Here is a 15,232-nt window from a genome sequence, read left to right on the forward strand (position 1 = left end):
AGGAAGCTCTGAAATGGGAAGCAGAAACCAAATGTAGGGATCCCCCTGCGGTGCTCTCTTAGCTTTGGGAGTTGCAACAGCTTCCGGCCACGGAAGCTCTGGTGTGGCCTCTGGCCACCTGCCTTGGTCTGAGTGGGGCTCCGCCGTGAGGGACAGTGAAGACAGTGCCAGAGCCGCCCATACTTGGTGCCAACCCCAGACCCAGCTCTCACACGCACTGTGTCCTGGACGGGTCGCCAGGCTTCTCCAAACCTGTTTCCTGATCTGTAAAAAGGGGATGGTATCAACCCTTCAATTCATGGGGTGGGTGAGAATGATAGATGGCCAAACCCACAGCCCAGGGCCTGGCATGGATTCAGCCCCTCCAAAATGATAGCTTTTATTATTCTCATGATTCCAGAAAATGTCTTTGTGAATTGTTTGCTTGGTGATTGAAACTACGTCTCTTTTTAATAAAATCTTGATTTAAAAAGGCCCGGAGGCACCTCTATTTTCTTTATTTAGCGGAACAGGGAGTGTGGGGAGGACAAAGTTCAGATGCTTGGCAAATCTCTCACTCTGGCGTTCATTGCTATGTCTTGTTTCTCCTATCATCTTTCCTTCTTTCTCCCAATTTAAGAAAGACTAGTTTAGGTAAAATGAGAGTGGCGAGGCTCTACCAAACCCCATAGCCTTCCTGACACAGAATTAAAGAAGATGATGAAGCCAGGCTGGGTGTGAGTTTTCTGCAGGGCTCAGTAGAGGAAGACAAGCTGGGTCAGAAAAGAAAGGCTCCACAGGGCTACCTGGGGAGGAGGGTCCGTGGGGGAGCCTGGTGGGACGGCAGGGTGGGAGGTGTAACCCCCGGATGTGCTACCAGTGGGGAGGTGTGGACAGGAGCACAGAGGTCCACTCTCCCTACTGGGACCCACAAGCCCATCGAGGTCATTCTCATGAGCCCTGAGGGGACTGACCTTGGGATCCCTCATGAGGAAGAATCAAGGTCACCAGTCCTGGCAGACCAGAGGCCACAGTGAAGCGGTTCCTGAATAGAAGCAGAGGCGGGTCCTGCGGTACCCGGAGCAGGGGCGGGAATGTTTGCTGACAGGGGACAGAAATGACCTTGTGCTGAACGAGGGGGATGGTGATGTCACTCTGCTGAAGGCCAGTGCAGCTGAACCAGACTGACTCGGCCACTTCATTTCAACACAAAACCCTCAGTGCCAGCTGCGTCCATGCGGTGACCCCAAAAGCATGTAATCATCCGGCTGTAAATGAGAGCGTGCCGGTGCCCGTGGGTGTGAAGCCACCAAGACAGGAATAATGGGTTTTCTCCCAGGAGGAGCCGGAGCTGGGGTGGAGGCCACGCAAGGTGCAGCCTCAGCAACATTCCTTCCCGCCACGCCTGCTGCAGTTGTGCAGATGCACTCAGGCTGCCCGGGCACTCAGCCCACACCCGCCCGCCGATAGAGGAAGCTTGGTCCCACAGAGCCCGGGACCGCCTCCCTGGAACGACGCCCCTTTCAGAAAGGTAGCCCTCAGAGCAGAACGCAGTAGACAGAGGCCCCTGGGCACGTGGGCTCCCGGCCTTGGGGCACGAGTGTGACCTTCCCTGAAAGCTCCCAATGGCTCTGAAATCAAAGGCAGGGGTGGGGAAAGGGGTAGGTATCAGGATGCTGAAAACACAAAAGCTGCAAGCATGCAGCATCACGAAAAATACTTGGACTTTTCTGCTAATTTTATTAAGGCATAAAGGATTTCAAACCATGCTCAACTTTTGTGCAAAGCCCAAGGGTGTGGGAAGAGCCAGGACTGATGCTCTGGTGGCCACCTGGACCCGCAGTGGTTTCCAAAGCACCGAAGAACCCTCTCAGCAGTTGTAACTCTACTCTGGGGTGTGGTGAAGGGACCATGCCCTGGGGGTCAGAAGACCCAGGCAGCTTCCCCCAGGGACCTCGACTGATTATGTTTTCGGAGGCTTGGTCTTTCCAACTATAAAATGGGATGATAATACCAGCCTCATTCAGTCATTCATTCGCCAACTATTTATTCAACTCCTGCCACAGGCCAGCATTGTTCTAGGTACCTGGGAGACGTAAATGGAAAACAAACAAAACTTGACAAGGACCCCATTCCCACCCTCATGGGTCTAGAGACAAAAATAAAGCAAGACGATTAAATACACAATACTTCACCAGGGAGTGATGAGTGTTCTTAAGAAAAATGAAGCAGGGTAGAGCTTCAGAGTAACGAATGCTGTGTTGGGTGAGCTCAGTTCTGCTCCATCCAGGTCCACCCCCACTTCTCTGCCTTGCTGTGTGTTGGGGAGGATGGCCTCTGAGGAGTGCATCCCTGGGCTGCCTTGCCCTCTGGCTCCCAGGTGGGTTTGGCTGCTGGAAGTATCCGCAGGAGATGGGAGGGCAGGGAGAGGTCGGGGTATGTACTCTGGCTCGCTCCTCTGGGCTGAGGTTGGTGGTGGCTGCATTCTTCTACTAAAGGCCGTGGCTCCAGGCATGGCCCCCTCCTGCAGCTATGCTCCCCTCTGTGTCCTGATACCACACTCTCCTTTCTAGCCTCTTCAGGCCTAAGGACGGTACCAGCTTCCTGCTGTGCTCACACCGGGGCTGCTTCACTGTCCCTAACCTGAAGCATACCTCTGTAATTAGCCCGTCATTAAGCAGTCTCCAACTGCCCTCTTGGAGTTTGCCATCTGTTTCTTGTCCAGAGCCTGCCAGCACAGGTGCGACTTCAGATAGACTGGTCGCGGGAGGCCTTCCTGATGAAAGGCCTTTTGGGCTGAGCACTGGGCCTTCATCTGCAGACACCTGGACTCAGGGCAGTGTTCAAGGGGGTGCACCCTCAGCGTGTGAGAAGGTCAGGAAAGAACCCGGGGAGGCTGAGGCACAATGAGCGAGACTGAGGGGTGGGAGATGAGAGCGGAGGAGCAGGCAGGGGTCAAATCTTATAATCGAGGGGAGGAGTCTGGGTGTTTCTTCCGAGTGAGGTAGGGAACCATTGGAAGCTTTTGAGCAGGGTAATGACATGATCAGATTTATGTTTTAAAAGATCTCCCTGAGCCCTCCTACACTGTTGATAGAAATGTAAATGGGTGCAGCCACTACGGAGAACAGTATGGAGGTACCTCAAAAAACTAAAAATAGAGTTGTCATATGATCCAGCAATCCCACTCCTGGCCATATATCCAGAAAAATCTATAATTCAAAAAGATACATGCACCCCTATGTTCATAGCAGCACTATTTACAATAGCCAAGACATGGAAGCAACCTAAATGTCCATCAATAGATGAATGAATAAAGAAGATGTGGTACATACATACAGTGGAATACTACTCAGCCACAAAAAAGAATGAAATACACTACCATGTGTAAAATAGAGAGCTAGTGGGAACCTACAGCATAGCACAGGGAGCTCAGCTCGGTGCTCTGTGACGACTTAGATGGGTGGGATGGGGGTGGGCGGGTGGGAGGGAGGTAAAAGAAGGAGGAGATATATGCATACATATAGCTGATTCACTTTGTTGCACAGCAGAAACTAACACAACGTTGTAAAGCAATTATACTTCAAAAAAAAAAAAAAGAATGAAATAATACCATTTATATGAATGGACCTAAAGATTACCATACTAAGTGAAGTAAGTCAGAAAGAGGAACGACAAATACCATATGATATCACTTATATGTGGAATCCAGAATATGACACAAATGAACTTATCTACAAAACAGAAACAGACTCACAGACACAGAGAACAGACTTGCGGTTGCCAAGGGGGAGGTGGGTGGAGGAGGGATGGATTGGGAGTTTGGGATTAGTAGATGCAAACTATGATATATAGAATGGATAAACAACAAGGTCCTATTGTATAGCACAGGGTACTATATTCAATATCCTGTAATAAACCATAATGGAAAAGAATTTAAAAAAAGAATCTCCCTGGCTGTTACGTGCAGAACTGACTGTGGGTGGTAAGAGTGGAATCAGGAGGACCACTTAGGAGGCAGCACCAGCAGCCCAGCTAGAAAGAAGGTGGACGAGGTGGTGCAGGGAAGGAGTGGGATGTAGTTGGATTTGGGATCACTGCTGAAAGTAGAACCAAACAGGTTTCCTGGGCTGCGGGGCTTGACCAGGACTCTGTGGTTTCTGACTTGAGCGACAGGGATGGAGGGTTCTTGTGGTGCACAGACTGGGGAGTGTCAGTGATCACATTGTGAACTGTAGAAGCCTTGCCAGTGCTCGGGGGCTAGAACCTCATCCAACCTCAGACCCCTGAGCAGGGCTCTTCTCTTCTTCCTTGGGGCAAAGACTGGCCTTGGGAGATGGGAACAAAGGCCGCCCGAGAGCCTCAGCCTGGTTAGAAAGATGAGACTCACATGCAGCAAGAGCAGAGGTCAGTAGGAGACCTTGAGTGACATGTGAGAAACTGAACAGGGTGGACCACACGTCCCTGAGGGCTGGAGCCTGCAGAGGAGGCCCAGTGGGGAGGGGAAATCTGAACTGGGCCCGGGAGGCTGGATGGGGAAGGAAGAGAGAGCTTCTCCTCTGCCTTCCCTGGACTGGAGGCTGGGGCTGCACACTGGTCCCCTTGGCATGACCAGGATGATGGGAAGATTTGCAGAGGAGGATGGTGGGGTTCTTGAGTCTGCCCTGGAAAGGGCTACAGGACTGCCACCGGCGGCAATGGGAAGTGCCTGAGGGAAGTGCTGAGGGTCCTCGCTTGTCCTCTGGGCCCAGAGATACGGACAGGGTGGGAGGAAGAGCGGCGACCCCTGGAGGTGGCTGCCCTGGAAGCTGGGTCACCAGCAGAGCCTGGTTCCAATTCAATCAGAGGGTCAAGTGAGCATCTGTGAAAAGATTGAGTTTACAAAGGAGCAAAATCTCATAAGAGTTTTCCCATCTGTCAAATGGTATAATAACACCTACCCCCGCCCCCCACCCCCCGGCCCTCTCGCCAAGGCTTGCTAGGGTGAGATAAAGCAGCGGTCCCCAACTTTTTGGCACCAGGGACTGGTTTTGTGGAAGACTATTTTTCCACGGACGGTGCGGGGTGGGGGGGATGTTTCAGGCGGTAATGCGAGTGACGGGGAGCAATGGGGAGCGGCCAGTGAAGCTTCTGTCGCTTGCCCACTGCTCACCTCCTGCTGTGTGGCCCAGTTCCTAACAGGCCTCCGTGGCCTGGGGGTTGGGGACCCCTGAGATAAAGTACCTGAGAAGGCCCGGCACATTGCAGATCCCCAGTGCATGTTCCATAGACACTGGGTTTAGTGCCTTCCCTGAAAAGGTGGCTGACAAGACACAGAGGAAGGCGGAGCTGTGAAAGGGGGTCAAGACCCAGAGACGAAGGGAGACTGGAGGGGCTAAGCAGACACGGACAGGAAGAAGTAACTTGAGGCCTTGAACAGAATTTTGGAAGACATTGGCTCCATGGTGTTGATGGAGCCAGGTGGTCTGGCTCTGTAAGGAGCAGCAGCCCCTGATTCCCGTCAATCCACGGCCGGTCCCGCGCTCCCCCGTGGGGACAGTACAGCCCACGTCTTCTCCCCGCTCCCAGCTCCCTCTGCTCCTGCCCTGCGGGGCCGGGCTGCTTCCCGACCAGACAGCATGTGCATCCTCAGGCCCCGAGCCTCTTCTTCCCTCCAGCGTCTGAGTCACGCTCTTATGTCCTTCTGGTCTCTGTTCAAACGCCACTTCAGTGAGGTCTTTCCTGACCCCCTTATTTAAAATGGCACATGCACAACACTGCATACTTATTCTTCTCCATGGTGCTTACACATATTGTTTGTGGTTCAAAAGAGTGTGTATTCCCTAGTTTTTGTGCACGATATTCTATACCTGTCCATTAAGACATGCTTACTAATTGCATCCTCAAATTTTCTATACCCTCACTTTTGTTTTGTTTAGAGAATGTGTTTAGAGAATGTATTAAAAAATCTCCCACTGTGGTTGTGGATTCTTCTACTTTTTTCCTTGTAGTTCTATCAATTTTTGCCTCATACATTTTGAGGCTATATTCTTATGTGCATGCAATTATTGTATCTTCCTGGTGAACAGAGGTTTGTTTTTTAAAAAAAATATAATTATGAGATGTCCTTTAACTCTATTCTTAACTCTGAATGTACTGCTTTTTGTCTAAAAGTCTACTTAGTTTGATATTGACGTAGCTACACTTGCTTTTCACATGGAATCTTTTTTTCCCGTCTTTTTACTTTTAATCTTTCTATATCTTTTATCCTTGCATGTGTTTTTTATAAACAGCATAGAGTCAATTTTCAAAAATCAGTTTGAAAATCTTTCTCTTTGAGTTGAAACATATATATTTGATGAACTTACTGATGTATTTAGGTATAAATTTATCACTTTATGAAATGCTTTCTGTTGGTCTCACTTGTTCGACATTCCCCTTTCTTTTTTTCCTTTGCTTTCTTTCAGATTAAATATTTTGCATTGTTTCACTGCAATATCCATAGACGTTACTACCTGTATCCTTCATTTATTGACGTCTAAAGTTAATTGATATTTATACTCTTTTCCTTGTCAATTCAAGGGCCTTAAAATAATTTAACTCCATTTACCATCCCCTCTCCCTTCCCTATGCCATTTTTGCATCTATTTATTTCTCTCTGTGTGTTAAGTTCCATATGAGAGTATTTTTATTGTTTTATAAGCTAATATTCATTTAGACATACATTTTTACATTTTTTATTGCTTTTCATTCCTTCCTGAAACGCCAACCTTTCATCTTGAATTAATTTCCTTCTGCCTGAAGAATATACTTCAGTATTTCCTTTAGTGTGGGTTTTCTGACGTTGAATTATCTCAGCTTTGGTCCGTCTGCACATTAAAAAAATCTCATTTTTGTTCTTGAAGGGTATTGTCACTGGGAATAAAATTCTAAGCTGACAGTTTCTTTCAGCACTTAAAGGATATTTCCATTGTCTTCTGACTTCCAAAATTATGTGTTTAATTATTGGACCTTTGAAAGTAATCTTTTCCCCCTGCTTTTTGGATTTGTCTTTGTCGTTAGTTTTCAGCAGTTTCACTATGAATGCCTCAGTGTGAACTTTTTATTTATCCTGCTTGGAGTCTCTAGTGCTTCTCGAATCTGTGACTTGATGTCTTTTGAAAGTTTAGGAATGTTCTCTGCCATTATCTCTTGAAATACTGCTTCTGACCCATTTTCTCTGAACTTTCTTTGGAATTCCAATCATACATATCTTAGACATTTTCACTGAAACTTCAATGTCCTTACCTTATTACTTTTTTGGGGGTATTTTTTTTCTCTTGTCTCTCTCTACTTAATGCTGGTTATCTTTTCTAACCAATCTTTCAGTTCATATTCCTCCCTTTGGTTGCATCTGTTAAACTCATTATTGAGTTCTTAATTTTGGGTATTATGCATTTATGTACATTTGGTTCTTTTAAAAAATACAGTTTCTCATTCTCTGCTGAAAACTCCAATTTTGTCTTTTAACACCTTGATCATGATAAGGTATAATTATTTTAAAGTTTGTGTCTGTTTCTGTAAACTCTAATATAACTGAAGCCCCTGTGAGTCTCAGTTTCTATTTTTTGTTGTTTCTACTGATGTTTGTTCATATTGTCTTTTTTTTTTTTTTTTTTTGTGATTCGCGGGCCTCTCACTGCTGTGGCCTGTCCCGTTGCGGAGCACAGGCTCTGGACGCACAGGCTCAGCGGCCATGGCGCACGGACCTAGCTGCTCCGCAGCATGTGGGATCTTCCTGGACCGGGTCACGAACCCATGTCCCCTGCATCGGCAGGCAGACTCTCAACCACTGTGCCACCAGGGAAGCCCCATATTGTCTTCTTGTGTCTCCTTGTCCAGGGGATGAGGGCTCTCTACTGCTTCTGGCACCAAGTGAGCCCCAAGGGACTGTCTGATGTATTTGTCACACCAACGTTCATCCGCTTACCCCATCCTCCCTACCTGAGTAACATACTTCCCATTGCCAAGTCACTGAATAGAGTAGTAGGGACCATGGGCTCTGAAATCAAACCGGGGTCTGGGTTCAAGTCCAAACAGGAGTCTGGTTCACAGTTGCCACTCAGATTAGTGGTGTGCACAATCTTGGGCCAATTATTTAACTTCTTTGTGTTTCAGTTTCTTCACCTATAAAATGGTGATAATAAACTCTGCTTCATAAGTTCTGTTTAAAGTTTATATCAAATAAACATGTAAAGCACTTACTATGGGGTCTGATGAATAGTAAGAACTAATTAAATATTTATCATTGTTATTTTTATCACCTGTCCCCACTGTTATTACTGATATCCAGGCCACCATCATCATGAATTTCTGCATCTGGTGGTCCTGCTTCCTGTCTCATCACCCCACAGTGCAGCCAGCGTGGACATTCTGAAGCGCACACCTGATCACTATTCCGATAAACCCTTCAGTGGCTCCCCACTGCCCTCAGGATGTGGTCCAAACTGACCTCTCCAACTCAGGTCTGATTGCCACCCCTGTCCAAAATTCAGTCCTCTGAGTTACCAAGTACCTTTTTTTTTTTTTTGTCACTGGGGCTCTCCAGGGAGCTCTCTCTTCTCCGGGGGCCAACTTTCCCCTGGATATCTCCAACTCATTCCATAGGTCTCAGTTTAGACAAAATACCCACAGGGAAAGCTCCCCCATAGCGCAAAGTACCTACAACTGCCATTGCCAGCCATACCACGCTTACCTGTAATAGACACACACCTGTCTGCAGCCACCCCAGACCACAAGAGTGGGGGCTATTCTAGTTACCGTTGCACTCCCAGCCTCTAGCACTCTGCCTGGCATACACTTCATACATATTTGTCAGATGAATGAGTGACTAACTGATCACCACCAGGGGAACAGGTTAACAGAATCACAGACAAAATAGAACCCTGTGACCAACCTCAACTCCCAGTTGAAGAATCTTCTGAAACTAGCTCTCATACAAACCTCCTTGTAATTATTCTATTCCTGTTCCTAGTGCAAGGCTTCCTAAAAGCCCATAAATATGTTGTTTTCTAATTGCTTATCTGCACCTTAATCACATAGTAGTTTTATTGTTATTTTTATGATCGTTATTATTAATGGTGACAAATAAAACAGAGCATAAAAGTACTTCCAGAAAAAAACAATGGTGTGATTTAGAATTTTTAATTAATATGAGTTGGGGTTTGTGTTGAGTGCTCTGTGCGAGAATGGATAACCCTCAGTACCTCCCCCAACGGGTTTGGTATCTCAATGCTCCATATTGTAATTTACAGGCTGAGGGGCCCACGTCACTTAGAAAACCACCAGTTCTCCAGTTATCTTGTTCCTAACAGCATCGCTTTCTCAAATGAATGCATTTCAATTAAAGGGAGAATTTACCAGAGGACATGTGAGGTGTGTATTTTGTGAATTATAGCTCTAACTTTGAATAAACACAAAACAACAAACATATTCTGAGCTCCTATGATATCTCAGGGATTGAAGATAAGACAAAGAGAAAGAAAGCTGGGCTCTACCTCCGAGGAGACTGCGGTCTTGTTGGGGAAGAAGGATGTTTACAGAACCAAAATGTTCAATGTGATTCAGGGCAGTAGGGGAGAGACCATCACAGGGTGTATGGGAGTTCCTGGTACAGACAATGAGCTATAGATATGTTCAGGAGAAAACGAAATAAAAGACTAAAACTTCACTAAAGCAGATACTGCCATTTTCACGTTTACAGACACAGTTTTACTCCCTTCTGTATGTGGTAACACCTTCCAAATTATTTCTGGGCATCGCCTTTTTGTCTCTCATCATACCAGGAACAGAAATGGATATTACTATCTGTGAACACCAAAAGGTGACATTTTTGGCCAGTTACTGATAAGCTCTAGGCTGGAGCCTCACTGCCCCTCCCCCCCCATCCTGGGTCAGTTCAAGTGTCCTGAGAAAGAGGGGTGTGTGAGAATCTAAATTGACTAAATGATAAACTGCAGAATGGCAGTTCACATTACGACAGAGCCTTGCTCATCGAAGAAACAAAGTTAAGAGAGAAGTACCAAGTCTCTGTATCTTCGGATATAATTCTGTTTCCGATATTCAATGAAAAACAACATTCCCATTAGGTCCAAGACTAAAAAACCAAAGTGCATTGCTGGTAGTCTTCCACCTCCTTTTCCGCATTCCCCCCGTGTTTCACAATCATTTTGCCATCCCACCCCATCCCTCTAGGCATCCCCAGTGTGCGGCAGGGGGAAGAGATACTTCTCTGAGGTCAGAGGACTCCCTTTCAAGTCCCCCACTGATCTCTGTCTCCTGTGTGCTCTGGGCAATTGGCCAGCCCGCTCTGAGTCACCATCTCCTGCCTGCAGGACGTGATGGACCACCCTAACTACTCCTTGGGCAGCTGAGGTCCCAGGACAGCGTCTGCCATTTAGTGGGGGCTCAGCAAGTCTCTGGCTTCCTCCTTCCCTCCCTGATGTGTCCACAAGCACCCACTTCCTGGGTGCCCAGATCCTCCATGGGAGACTCTCCTCTTCCCCTCTCCTCTTACTTCCGTTTAGCTTTGGGAGAAAAACTCTGATAAAACGTACTCACTCCAAGCAGTGAATGATTCGTTCCCGCAGCAGGTTAAAATGGCTAATTGCATTTCATAAGAAGAGGAATTTCATAAAGTGAACATTTCTTTGTTAAACTGGTCAGGCTGAACCCAGAATTTTGGGCCGATCCCTTTAGGGCCTGTCAGGCATTACCTAACACGGTGCATTAGATCTAGCAGCGGGACGGAATCGAAAATCAGCTAATGACAGAGCAAGTGACAGGATGGGCAGCCCCACAAGGGGATCCTAAACAGATGAGGTCACAGGGACCCCTGCACCTTGCAGCAGAGCCTGCCGGGGTTGTGGGGGGAAAGGCCGCCTCGCCTTCCTGAGCACCCCCTGTGCACAAGGCCCGGTTTTGAAGCTGAAGCGTGGTTTCTGCCTACACCACCTTCCTGAGTGTCTAAAGAATGTTCTGAAATCCGCCCGGACCCTCCCCCCACCATGCACGCACTCACACATACACTCAAAGTTTGACCCTGATCCTGACCCCTGTATACTGTAACTTGTCTTTCGAGGAGTTTTCCCTGAAGTTCCTGAAGATTTGGCAGAATTTCACAGTGCTGAAGAAGGAGGAGGGTTTTGGATAACTTTCCTGCTTTTATTAGAATCCCTCTTTCTTTCAGGCCCAGAGGCTAGGATATCTGTCAATTTGCATGGGCACTTTAATCAGTAAGGATTTACATGTTCTGAAACATGACCAGAATTTACTTTATATCTCAGCAAAACAGAGGGAAGATGCAGGGTGAGGGCTTCTTCCATGCCCCTCGCAGGCAGTGGTTTCTTGGGAGCCAGGGACCATGTTCTGTGCAGGGCCTGCTTGGACCCCACGGGGCCTCTCCAGCAGGGACACAGTGCTGCATGGGAGTCACCCAGCAAGAAACAGGGTCATGCTGCCCTCCAAGGGGTTGAGGACTTACTCCAGGGCCTTACAGAGTAAGGAGGTCAGGTCAGGCTGGATCAGGCCGCACTCCAGCATGTAGGGCAGAACCCTCGGCTGACCGTCCATAGGACCTTCCTGTTTTACCATCAGAGAGTCCTGGCCCTGGGTTCTGCAAATGGCAGAGAGGACAACTGCTTCCGGGCCTTGGCTGCCGCCGTGGGTGAGGGCAGGGAGCTGGGTCAGGATGGGACCTGTGTCCACAGCCAGCCAAGGAGCAGAGAAGAAGTGTGGGAGGGTGGAATGCGGCAGCTTCAAGGAAGGGATCCTCTCTAATTTCAGAGGGTGGCGTGGAATCCACGTGTGTTTTAACGTCCTTCTTTCTGTTCTTATGGTTGTTCTTACTCCTCTCTCTCGCTCTCTCTGATGAAATCAAATGACCCAAAGTGACTTGGTCTTTCCATTTTGCAGATGTCCAGGGGCCTGAGTCCTCAGGGCACGTTCAGCGTCAGAACCAGAAGGAAAAGCTCTCAGTGTCCACCTCCAGGGCTCCAGCTGCTGCCTGGAAAGGATACTGTTTCCCAGGAAATCTGCCACTTTCATCACTGTCAATTCTTTCCTCTGGTGACACCCACGTCCCAGTGGGACCACTTGTCAGCAGGCCTTGTAACCAGTGGCAACTGCCTCAGTTACAGAGGGGGAAATACTCTTCCAGCCGTCCAGTGGTCCTAAGTCCAGATGCCTCATGCTGGGTAGCAACAGGGGTCCGCTGGACCTACCCCAGCCCCTGGGCACTGAGGACCTGGCCTGCAATAGGTCTGTCCACCAGACACCCAAGCCTGAGCCCGCAGAACTGACCTCCTGGCACTATGGCCACCTCACCACAGATCCAGGCACATCCTCTGGGTAGAGCCCCCTCGGAGGACATGGGTACAGTGCTGAACGACCGGGGGCCCCCCTGGTCGTGGAGCTCAGACCCTTTCCTGCCCTGAGCTCCATGATGAGCTGAGTGCAGACTCCTTTTCCTTCTGACCCTGAATGCAGCTGCATCAGAGCCTCTGATAATGAGCCCACAGGCCTCCACAGCTGGGCGCTGCTCCCCAGGGTGGATGGGGTGGGGACTCAAATGTGTCCATACGCTTTCCTGGACCCCAGCACCAGAGAGAGGACATGGTCACACATCCTCCAATAGCCTCTTTCAGAAAACCAACCAGGGGACACTCTTCTTCCATATACCCCAGGGTCTTTTTTTTTTTTTGCTGTGCCACACAGCATGAGGGATCTTCGTTCCCCGACCAGGGATCAAACCTGTGCCCCCTGCAGTGGAAGCTCAGAGTCCTAACCACTGGACCTCCAGGGAATTCCCCCCAGGGTCTTTGACAAGCCTGGTCCTTGGAGCCCACCTGTAAAATGAGTGGCTGGGTGGGAGACCTTGAGGCTCCTTCAGCTCTGGAATCCCAGATTTTTAACCTGAGACATAGAGTTCAGGGCCAGCTCGAGGTCTCCAGAGACTCCAAAAGCCCAGGACCAGGCCGGGGGCACACACCTTTGTCCTGACCCCCTCCACCCAGCCACAAGTCCCGGCCAGGGGAGATCCTTGACTGCTGGTTGGAGTGGGGGTCCAGCCAACTGTGAGGGGTGAACAGGGTCTTGTGGGGCTGCCTTTTCTGGCCCAAATCACCCCGAGGTGTGTACAGCAGACCTGCAGGTACCGAACTCCCATGGGCTGAGCATTCCCCACTGTTCTAGGTCCTGAGAATTCCACCCAGCTTTATCTCTGACCTCAGACCTGCTTTCCTAAAACCTCACTTTCTCTCTGGGGGCAGGGATCACTGTCCTGACTTATGACCTCACCCCAGATTGCCCACTACCAAGCGGGGCACAGAGGGCCACTCACTCCACAGTCAGTGTCTCATTCGCCAATTGGCAAGAGTTGTGATGTTGTTTCCTGAGAAATCAGGGGGTCAGTGGGTTGCAGAAACGCTGGCTAATCCAAGCTGGCCTGGGATGGCAGACCCTCCCGTGTCCTGATGTCTCTGAGCCAATGGGGTGCCGTCCCCAGGGCCCAGGTTCACGTAGCACCCGAGATCCAGCCTCACACCCCTCCAGGAATCAGACCCTCTGGAGAGAGGACCTGCGTTTACACCAGCATTTTCTCTTAGAACAGTTGCCTGGCGCTGTCCCTTGGCTGGGAGGGACAGTCACTTGCTTATATGCCATGGCCACGGCTTTCCTGACCTCCTAGTGGCTTCCCAAAGGTGCTCCACTGACCTCACCCAGGACACTGGGCAGGTGGGGTGGACATATGGACTCAGGGTCAGCCTTGGGACTGACCAGGACAGAATGTCTCCAGGAGGCCTCTGCGTAGCTGCTGTAGCCAGCACTGTTACTAAGAAAAGCCCAGGGAGAGAGGGTAACACAACACGCCGGCCTGGGACAGACCTGAGGTGGGAGGAGGGGCAGATGACTCAGGGGACGCTCCGGAAGGCACAGGGATGGCGTCATGTCTAACCGACTGGCATGCTATCCCTTTGCTTGTTAGGGTGAGGAGGCCCTGCACTCTGGTTGTCTCCAAATCCTGCAGAAACCAGGCATTCTCCAGGGGGTCCCTAGAGAGTAGACATCTTGTGCTTGTCAAAGGTGCTGAGGACCAGCGACACACCTGGGACCCCTTGCTGCTGTCCCCTGCCCCTGGGTGAGTGGGTTTCTCCAGGGCTGTGATTGCCATGGCCACTGGACTCTGCTCTGTTCCCCCTGCCTCAGCCTGGCCATTTTTCCTCCTCTGAACCCAGAGCCCCACGGGCTTCCTTCTCTGGGTAACATTGAAGCAGCAGTTCTTAACTGAGCCCCACGTGTGCCCGACGCCAGGGAGGCTAGGTTGTGTATCTGGCATGCCCATGAGAAGTTGGGACATAAACAAATGACACGCTAGGATATAGGGTAGAAATCCCTGAAGACAACATAAAAAAGTCATCAGGCAAGACCAGTTTGGGCAGTGCAGTGGGCTAGCCTGAGAACCTAAAAGGCAAAAATGCACTATGTAGTGGGGAGGCTGTTATGGACTGAATGTTTTTGTCCCCCCCTTAATTCATATGTTGAAATCCTAACCCCCAATGTGATGGTATTAGGAGGTGGGGAGTTTGGGAGATAATTAGGTCATGAGGGGAAACCCTCATGAATGGTGTTAATGCCCTCATAAAAGAGACCCCAGAGAGCCCTCTTCCTGCCATGTGAAGATACAATAAGAAGTTGGAGTCTGTAAGCTGGAAGACAGCCCTCGTCAGAACCCGACCAAGTTGGCATCCTGATCTTGGACTTTCAGTTCCCAGAACTATGAGAAATAAACTTCTCTTGTTTATAAACCACCCAGGCTATGGTGGATTTGTTATAGCAACTAGAACTGAGTAAGACAGAGGTGCACTCTTGTTTTTCACTGGGCATCTCGGAGCTAAGAGTACATCCTCTCCCACTCCGGTGGTTTTGCCTAAAGGAATTTGCTCTTACTCCAGGACTGTAGAAGCTGGAAGGAAATCACAATGAAAAAGGGAACTGATAGCTCTCACAGAGCCTGGCTCCGTCCTGAATTCCCACCCTGAGGACTGAGGTGGTCCCTAAAGGGTCTGCCCTTATCTGAGGGCATCATTCACAAGCACAACATGGTTTAATAAGATCCCAGACCTGCCAGTGCTTTCCTGTGGCAAACCACTGAGAGCGGAGTCCTGAAAATATATGCCTGTTCCAGTGTGGAATTCTGCTTCCTTATAGCCACAGAAATTACTTCACCTCATTTAAC

At 49.2% G+C, this 15,232-nt stretch overlaps 1 protein-coding gene across 5 annotated transcripts in view; it reads right to left on the reverse strand.

Annotated features, from left to right (window-relative positions):
- The window catches only part of KLHL29 (kelch like family member 29), a 309,112-nt gene that overhangs the window by 89,696 nt on the left and 204,184 nt on the right, over nucleotides 1-15,232 (reverse strand). The window lies entirely within an intron of this gene.

This window comes from Pseudorca crassidens, chromosome 14 (genome assembly GCF_039906515.1).
Source record: "Pseudorca crassidens isolate mPseCra1 chromosome 14, mPseCra1.hap1, whole genome shotgun sequence".
Lineage (NCBI taxonomy): Eukaryota > Metazoa > Chordata > Mammalia > Artiodactyla > Delphinidae > Pseudorca > Pseudorca crassidens.